The sequence below is a fragment of the Vidua chalybeata genome, chromosome 31 (assembly GCF_026979565.1).
Source record: "Vidua chalybeata isolate OUT-0048 chromosome 31, bVidCha1 merged haplotype, whole genome shotgun sequence".
Lineage (NCBI taxonomy): Eukaryota > Metazoa > Chordata > Aves > Passeriformes > Viduidae > Vidua > Vidua chalybeata.
Window position 1 is genome coordinate 112,055 of NC_071560.1, and position 9,386 is coordinate 121,440.

Consider the following 9,386-nt stretch of genomic DNA (forward strand, 5'->3'; position numbering starts at 1 on the left):
GATGCAGCCCCAGCTGGAGGGAGCGCCCAAAAATGGGGAAAAGATGAACGGCCAGCAGAACAAATCCTACAACCAGAGGGGACCCGGGAAGAACAAAACAGAGTCAATGAGTGAATCTGCCTGGAGACAGGGCCAGGCACTTGTAGATAAAGAAGTAACGGGAGAAACTATCAGTTCCAATAAATGTTACAAATTGACCCAGACTGCTGCTCAAAGTCCCGCTAAATTCCTCAACTTCCAGAAGAACAAGGACTTCACAGAGCCACGAATATCGGCTGTTATACACAAGGAGGGTGCACATTAACGAGGACAGGCAGCAGGCGCATCGGCAAGTCTGAACCCAGCTCCGATCGCCTGGCTCGGCGCTGTTTTGCTTGCGGCTTTTCCAATTTTTACTCGGATTTGATTTAATAAATTCCTCTAATCATTAAATTGGCTGATTCACTTATAACAATGGGGCTGCAGAGATCCCCCTGCAGATCCGTGGGGATGCAGAGATCCCCCTGCAGCCCCTGGAGGAGCCAGGCTGGAGCACGGGGATGCCTGAGAGGAGGCTGTGAGCCCGTGGGCAGAGGGGCCCCCGCTGGAGCAGCCTGTCCTGGAAGGACTGAGCCCGTGGCACAGTGACCCACGCTGCAGCACTTGGAGGGGGGCTGTGCCCCAGGGGATGGACTCCGCTCGGAGAAGTTCCTGGACAAGTCTCCGGTGGGAGAGAGCGCAGGGTGCAGCAGGGGAACGACTCCTGTCCCTGAGCAGAGGGAGAAGGCACGGGGGATGAACTGAGCATGGCCCCATTCCCTGTCTCCTGCCCTGCCGGGGGAGGAGGTGCAGCTGGAAGGAGGGAGGCCTGGGGGAAAGCTGGATCCAAGGCTCTTCCTTGACTTCTCATTATCCTGCTCGCAGGTTTTGGAGTTTTCTGCCAGAAATCTCTGCCCTGCCCCACTCACCCCCAGGGCTTTGGGTGGTTTTCCCTTTTTGGGGGAAATCCAAGTGCTGCACTGATGCTGCTAATTAGGGGCAGGAGAAGTGGGGCTCGTGGGCTTGCCGCAGAGGCGGAGGCAGCGAAGGCGCAGGGCCGGGAAAGCCGTGTCGGGAGGTGCGGAGAAGTTTGTTTGTGTTTGCGCTGGATGCCGGCCCGGGCCCGGGCCCGTTCCAGGGCTGTTCCTCAGCTGCGGCTTTGCCCTCGCCCAGCCCGGGGGGCCCTGAGAGCGCGGGGCGAGGCGGTGCCGTGTGCAGAGCCCGCCCCTCGCTGCGATTGGCCGGCTGTGCCGTCAGTCGTGGTTGTGGCGCGCTGATTGGTGAGAGCGGGGCGAAGCACGGCCCCGCTGGCGGCCTGAGGGCGGCCCTGGCTGGGCAGCGGCGCCATTGGCGGAGCGTCTGTGCGGGCCCGGGAGCGGCGGCAGCGGCCGGAGGCCGGGGAGGCGGCATTGGCGGAGCTGGGAGGCGGCCCCGGCGCAGGTGGGAGCCGCGCTGGGTTCTGCGGGGGCTCGGGGCTCGCTGCGGGCGGAGGGGGCGGCAGGGGGCTGCGGCGGCTTGCTTGTGCCGTGTCCGGCCCGTGGTGGCCCTGGGCCGAGGGCGCTGCGGGAGCGGCTGCCCGCGCTCTCCTTCCCGCCGCTGCCTGGGCAGGAGCCGCTGCCGGAGCAGCGCTGCCTCGTCCCGCTTGCTGTGGCTAGGACAGAGGTGGCTGCCCCGTCGCCGGGAGCGTGCGGGGAAATTCACGTCGCCGGAGGCTTCTGTGCCCAGAGGAGACCGAGGAGTCCTGTCAAAGTGACTTTATTGCTGGGCAGAGGGAGAGGCCGTGGGGCATTTGCCGTGCGCTCTCTGCCCTTGCTGTAGTACGCAGCCTCCTTTTTATGCTCATTTTCCCGGCCGCATCTCCCTCTGTCTTTGCCCGCTGCCTGAGGGACTCGGAAGGTTCCGACTTGCCGATGCGCCTGCTGCCTGTCCTCGTTAATGTGCACCCTCCTTGTGTATAACAGCCGATATTCGTGGCTCTGTGAAGTCCTTGTTCTTCTGGAAGTTGAGGAATTTAGCGGGACTTTGAGCAGCAGTCTGGGTCAATTTGTAACATTTATTGGAACTGATAGTTTCTCCCGTTACTTCTTTATCTACAAGTGCCTGGCCCTGTCTCCAGGCAGATTCACTCATTGACTCTGTTTTGTTCTTCCCGGGTCCCCTCTGGTTGTAGGATTTGTTCTGCTGGCCGTTCATCTTTTCCCCATTTTTGGGCGCTCCCTCCAGCTGGGGCTGCATCAATTGACCGCTTTTTTCTGATTACATCATCAAATACTTGAATTCCGACTGATTTCCCTGAACTTGTTAGAGCAAAAACCCCAGTGCTCTGATGCTCCCTGTATAGCATAGACGGTGACAGCACATGTTGGAGTGGGCAGAGGGATGATCCCCCCCCTTATTTTAGTGAAGTTTTGACAACATTCTCCATTTGCTGTTTCCCTTTGCAGCTTCACCCATTTCTGTTGCAGAGTCAGAGGCTCTGCCTTCAGCTGTGCCAATTGCATCTGTGCAAGCAGGCAGAGCTTGGGGTGAGGGGCAGAGGGAATCAGCCCAATTCCTGCCCCAGGCAAGAAGAGCCGGGTACATAGTCCGCACTTTGCACCAGCAGTGTTAATTTGCATTTCTAAAGCTCCTCTGCTGGCTGCCTGGAATGCAGCTTCTCTCCCATAGCAGCCTTCAGCAGCCTCACATGTGCCCCCTCCACAACCTGCTGCTTTCTTTTTTTTTTATTTTCCTTCAAATCATCTATTTACTGTTTCTGAGTTAAAAGGTCACCTTTAAATCTCTTCTCGTTTTGCAAAATGCAGCCTAAAGGTGAACGTCGGCAAACCCAGAGCAAAATTTTGGTATCTCTCACACAAACATAGACAAAAAAATTCCGAGGCAATTTAGAAATTTAGAAATTTAGAAAAAAGTTTTTTGTACTTCGCCTCGAAGTACAAACTCATTCTCCCATCCCTGACCCAAACCTAACCAGCAATATAGAAGTAGGATTATTACAAAAAATATTCTGATGCTATAAAATTTGCACTGGAACTGCAGGGAAAAGAAAAACTCCACCAATATGTTTAGTGTTAGAGTCAAGGCATTATTGATTCTGGCCAGGATGTGCAACAGAAATCATTCCATCCCCACATAGCCCGGCTGTGCAGAGAAAATCATTCCGTGACACGTGGGTTTTACTAGATTACCCCAAACTTGATACAGTCTGAACCAATCGAAACCCACTGGTTTAATGTTCTATATTTTCAAGTCGTGCAGTTTTTAGTATTTGGGTTCCTATTGGACCCGGATTTGTTTGCTTCTGATGTTAATTAGGTGGGAACTGCTGGATTTCCTTCTCAGCCTTTTGCAGAGCAGGTGTCTCCAGCTGTGCCGGGGGCAGTGTCTGGGGTAGGTGTTGGTTGCTGTTTGCTGCTGGGCGTTGCTGTTTTGCTGCTGGTCGTTATCTTTGTGGGTATCTTTTGGGCCATTCGCAGAGTGTTGAGCTGTTCAACACATCTCCATGGAGTGGTGGGACATCCCTTAAAAAAACCTTTCATTGCCCGAGGCCAAGGCAAAGCAAGCCTGAGTAGAGAAATCAAATGTTGAAAAGGTTGAAGTCGATGCCCTGGTGTATTTTCCATGGATGCAATGGCAGGCAGCGCAGTGTGTGAGTGTAAGTGAGAGGCAGAGTGGAATTGTGCCGTTGTGTTCCCCAGCAGGTGCGGCAGTGCAGGCACAGAAAGCGCTGAAGCTGCAGCAGTGGCAGCAAGGATTGGCCCCGGTGTCTGGAGATGCCAAAGGAGGGTGGGCAGGCGGAGGATTTGAGCAGAGGATGTGTGGGCAGGCCCAGGGGCTTGCCCTGCTGTGGAGGCCTGGCTGCTGCTGCGCTGCCTTCAGTGCAGGCTCAGTGGGGGCCTCCCATCCTCCTGCTGCAGGCGGGAAGTGCAAATCTCCGGGGCTTCAGAGCCCTGGAGCCGAGGCTGAGGGGTCCCCGCGTGTTCAGCTGTGCTGGCGGCTGTTTCTGGCCTCAGGGCCACTTGGCACGGGCCGCGCCACTTGGCCACCAGTGGTGCTGCTTTGCAGTCCTTAGGCAGGGCCCGATGTCCTGCTTGGATGTTGGCAACAGCAAAGTGCCAAGGCAGGCTCTGTGCCAGCCCAGCTTCCTGTGGCAGAGATTTCACAAGAGACAAGGATTCTGGCCACAGACTGCTTTAGATGTCCATCCCTTACCTCCAGCCTGCACTAGGTGGAGAATTAGCAGGGTAAGGAATTGCCAGGATGAATTGCAAGGGAGACAATTGAATATCGGCCCTGGGTCTGGCTCTTCTTCTTGCCACAGCCAATGGCAAAAGCTGTACCCATGGCATCTTGGTTTCTCTCCCCAGCTTGCAAAGGTGTCTCTTTAGTTCCCCTTTCATTCTTTCTACCCAGCCTGGGCTCTGGGGGTGCCCGGGGTTATGGAGGTCCCATTGTATTGCTAAAGCTGCCATAATCCCCTGGAGGATCTTTCCTGTAAAATGAGTTCTGCTGTCTGATTCTCTTGCTTCCACAATCCTTTTTATTTGAATTATTTCTTTTAGAAGTACCTTAATACGTTGCTGTGTTTGCTGAGCTATCAGAATTGCTTTTGCCCCCCTTTTAGCTGACATGGTGTCACCAGAAGATATTGAAGCCTTCCTGCTCAGGGCATTTCAGTGCCAGGCTCTTACAAGCACACACAGCCCTGCCGGTTTGTCTCTGGGGATCTTGGTGTCTGTTGCTGTGATCTCTATCCTGAGAGAGCAATGCTGAAGAATTTCTTGATTATCTTTTTCGTTCCTTGAGCTAGTTACAAAAAGTATCTTACATCACATAGTTTCTATTTTTATATTATGCCTGTGGGTGCTCATTCTCTGAGAGCTGCTGAGCTTTCCGCAAAATCTTTCCTTTCTCCAGTGACCCAAACAAATGGTTAATAGAAAATCCTGCTCCTTGCATGTACACTCTGCATTTCCCAGCTGTTCCTTTGTTTTCCTGCTTGTGCTCAGGGTCCCCTCCAGAGCCCGTATGGCAGAGCTGGTCCCTGTCCTGCCGCAGTGTCCAAAGGCGGCCCCCCCGGCAGGCAGGGCCGGCAGCTCCCCGGGGCCGGGCAGCGGCCGGGGCGTCCCGCAGCCTCCTGGGGGCCGGGGGCCAGTGCCGGCCCTGCCCGGGGCTGGTGGGGTCAGGCAGCGCCCGGCGCTGAGCCCTGGCTGCCCCACAGCCCCGGCCCGGCCCCGCAGCTCCCCACAGGCCCCCAGCCCGTGCTCCTGGTCCCGCAGCTCTGCGCCCGGTGCTGCCGCTGCCCACCGCAGAGAAACCCCTGACATCCTGACCTCCTTCTTTTCCTGTCCTGGAAACCGGGGATGGAGAGGAGCAGGATCAGCTGGCAAATTCTGAGCATAAAACAGTGCTGAAAAAACATCTCAGTGCTCTGTATTTTTCTCTTCGTCCTCTTTTCCATCATCCTTTTTCTTGGCATATTGATCCCTCCTGCTGCTTCTTGCCTTCCCCATATTGCTGCACACTCCCCTTCACCCGATCCCTTCCCAGCACACCAACACCATCCATCCCCTGTTGTCCAAATCCCTTCTCCACTTCCCTTATTGCCCCCCTGGGTGTCCATGTCCTTAATTACTTCTGTGGAAATGTGCAAACGACCTCAACATTCTTCCAGGGCCCCCTTCAGAGACATTTTGGGCTCATCATCCCTTTGGCCAGGACCCCTCCCTGGCTTTCCCTTTTCTCCCCTCCCTGGGTGCCCTGCCATGTTCACTCCCCGAAGATCCCAGTGCACTCACGGATGAGATTTTCAGTGCTCTCTCCCTGCTGCCTCCTCACGGACCCCCCCGATGTGTCACTCGTCTGTCTCCTGGTCACTGCCGGGTCCCCAATCAATCCCCGGTGCCGCTGCCAGCCAAGGGAGTCGATCACCCAAAGTGGGTGAGGCACCTTCAGCTGCACTCCCTGCCCGCCAGCCCGGACGGTGGAAGGAATTCCGGATGAGCCCCAGGGTGTGCGGAAAAATTGACATCAGCAGAGGTTTCTGTCCAGAAAGCAGACAGAGGTGTCCTGTAAAAGTAATTTCATTCCTAAAAATGGGAGAGGCCGTGGGACATTCCCCATGGGATCTCTCCCATTGTTGGAGGACCCAGCCTCCTTTTCATCCTAATTCTCCTGATCACATCTCCCTCTCCCTTTCACCACTGGCTGAAGTACTTGAGAGCTACAGACATCCCAATCCACCTGCTACATACCCCCATTAATATGCTCCCCACTATTGTCTAGCAAACGATATTCATGGCTGTGTGTTAAGGCTTTGTTGTTCTTCTGGAAGTTCATGAATTGAGCAGGATCTTGGCTGAGCAGCAGTCTGTGTCATCAATTGATACCATTTTCTGAAACCGATGGCTTCTCCTGTCATTTCCTTATGTACAGGTCCCTCGCCCTATCTCCGAGCAGATTGACAGCATCTGTTTGTAAAGACACTTTCCTCTTGTTCCTTTCATGGGGGTGCCCGGTTTGCGGGAGATCCCCCCTGGAGCAGGGTGTCCCCTCTTTGCTGCAGCCCCAGCCCTCAGGCAGAGCTCAGCCAATCGGAGCGCGCGGCGCTGATGACTCACCAGTTGCCAGGCAGACTCGCAGCTCCCAGCCTTCCCCACCTGGACCCCACCTGCGGCCCCCCCTCGGCCCCAGCGCCCCCCGCGAGGGGAATTTGGGGAGGTGGGAGTGGGACATCGCCAAGACCGGGCCCCCCTACGCTGTCCTGGCGGGAGCGGCTGCAGTGGGGACCGAGTGCGGGCGGAGGCGGCCGAGAGCCCAGCGCTGCCCCAGCCCGACCTGCCCCGGCTCCATCCCTGCCCCTGGCTCCATCCCTGCCCCTGCGCTGGGATGCTGTGGGTTTGGGGGGAAGAGGGAGCCGGCAGTGGGTGCTGGGCCTGGGGCAGGAGGAGAAGGGAAGGAGAAGCAGGGTTGAGGAACAAAATGGTCAAACGCTGCATGTGGCAGGAGAAGGTGGGATTGTGCAGGAGAAGGAGGAGTAGCAGGAGGAAGAGGAGTGGGAGGAAGAGCAGAGACACAGGAGGAGGAGGAAGAGGAGGAGCAGAAACAGGAAGCAGCACAAGGTTCCACCCCTCCCTGTATCTGTAGCCTCCCCCCAGCCCCAGGAGCGCTGCTCCCCCCACATGCAGCAGGTGACTGTGGAGGGGGATCCACAATTTTCACGGGGGTGAATCTTGGTGTTTCTGAGCTTGCTTGGGCTAAATGTTGCTGCTTTGGTCTTATGTGGCAGCTGAATCTCTATCTTTTGGAGGAGGTTTTTGCTGACTTGCGATGTTTGGGGAGTTTTTGATCTGTGTCTTGAAGTTTGCAGGATTTCTGGGTTGAATCCTGGTGTTTTGGAGGTTCTTCCAGGCACAAGATTCCCAATGAGTTCCTGAGATGAACTTGGGCAAGGCGGAGCCTCCAGTCCAAGGTGCTCTCCTCTTGTTTTTCCCCAAACCAGGATTTCTTATATCCAGGGCGTGGCTGGATGGAGGAGGAGGAGAAGCCCCAGAGATCCTGCCCGGGGAGTGGCTGCAAACCCAGCCCAGGGAGCTACTGGGAGGAAAGAGCCCCCCTGAGCCAGGAAGGCAGACGGAGATCCAGCCGGAGCTCAGAGCTGGTGGAGAAGGCTCATGGCAGGGAGAAGCCGCACAAGTGCTTGGAATGTGGGCAGGGCTTCAGCCGGAGCTCCAAGCTGATCCGGCACCAGAGGATCCACACTGGGGAACGGCCCTACGAGTGTGGGGAGTGTGGGAAGAGCTTCAGCTGGAGCTCCAGCCTGATCTGGCACCAGAGGATCCACACTGGGGAACGGCCCTACGAGTGTGGGGAGCGTGGGAAGGGTTTCAGAGACAGCTCCCACCTGATCCTGCACCAGGTGATCCACACTGGGGAACGGCCCTACGAGTGTGGGGAGTGTGGGAAGAGCTTCAGAGACAGCTCCAACCTGAACCAGCACCAGGTGATCCACACTGGGGAACGGCCCTACACGTGTGGGAGGTGTGGGAAGGGTTTCAGAGAGAGGTCCAGCCTGTTTGAGCACCAGGTGATCCACACCGGGGAACGGCCCTTTGAGTGCTTGGAATGTGGGAAGAGCTTTGGGTGGAGGTCTGGCCTGAGAATACACCGGCGCATCCATACTGGGGAGAGGCCCTACGAGTGTCCCCAGTGTGGGAAGAGGTTTCAGACCACCTCCGATCTCCTCAAACATGAGCAGATTCACACAGATGAGAGGCCCTTCTGCTGCCCCGACTGCGGCAAGGGCTTCAAGCAAAACTTCAAACTCACCAGGCACCAGCGCATCCACACTGAGGAGAGGCCCTACGAGTGTGGGGGAGTGTGGGAAGAGCTTCTCACAGAGCTCAACCTTGACAAAACACCAGCGGAGGCATCACTAATGGAAGCCCTGTGAATGCCACGAGTGAGGGAGGAGAGTGAGGGCAGAGCTTCGTGCGCTGCTCCAGCTCCATCCCCCATGGGAGGCTCCGGGCTGGATGATCCCCAGTGACCCCCGTTGGGCAGAGCCCTGGTGGCCCCGTATGGGGAATAAAACAGAGAGTAAAACAATGGAGCCGGTAAAGGGGCCCGATATCTGAGGCCCGACTGAGCAGAAACTGTGGGAGACACAGACACCGTTTAAGTCTCCGTGGGCAAGAAGTGACCAAGCATCCTGTTGTGAGACTTTGTGATAAGATAATGTTCCCAGGTGACATGATGTCATGAAGAATGTGTAACCAATGGAAATTGTTAGCAAACATCGAGCCCTATAAGCACCACACAAGTAAAACCCTGTATAAACACCTGGTATGCTCAATAAAATTGGCTTCAGATCTGAGCTCGGCTGTCCCCGTCTCTCCATCGTGGACAACCCCTGTTGTGGGTGATCCCCGTTGGGTGGGGGGAAGGTGTTGGAGGGAGTTCTTTCCCTTCTCCTTGTGCTGCTGTGGTTTGGTTGGTGATAAATCCCCTCCGTGTGCCCAGGCTGGGTCTGTTGTCCCCGTGCCGGTGCTCGGGGCGGGATCTCTCCCGTTGCTTGTCTGCAGTCCCGGGCCTCTCCTCAGCCAATGAGAGAATGCGATGGACAAGAGCCAGCCAATCCGAGAGAGCGGGGCTGATGACTCACCAATTGCCGGGCAGACCCGCAGCAGGCAGTGTTCCCCACCTGGACCCCACCCTCCGTGCCCAGTCCCGGCCCCGCCGTGTGGTCCCCCCAAGTCCCACCGCCCCCCATAACCTGGACTGGGTTTAACTGGGAAGCTTTACTGGGAAGACTGGGAGCAGGCGGGCAGGGGCAGAGTGACAGCAGGGCTGGGGGGACACACGACCCC

General features: G+C 56.6%; 1 pseudogene; it reads left to right on the forward strand.

The window, feature by feature from the left end:
* Positions 1 to 1,378: 1,378 nt before the first annotated feature.
* Positions 1,379 to 9,169, forward strand: LOC128801773 (zinc finger protein 239-like; annotated as a pseudogene).
* Positions 9,170 to 9,386: the final 217 nt, after the last annotated feature.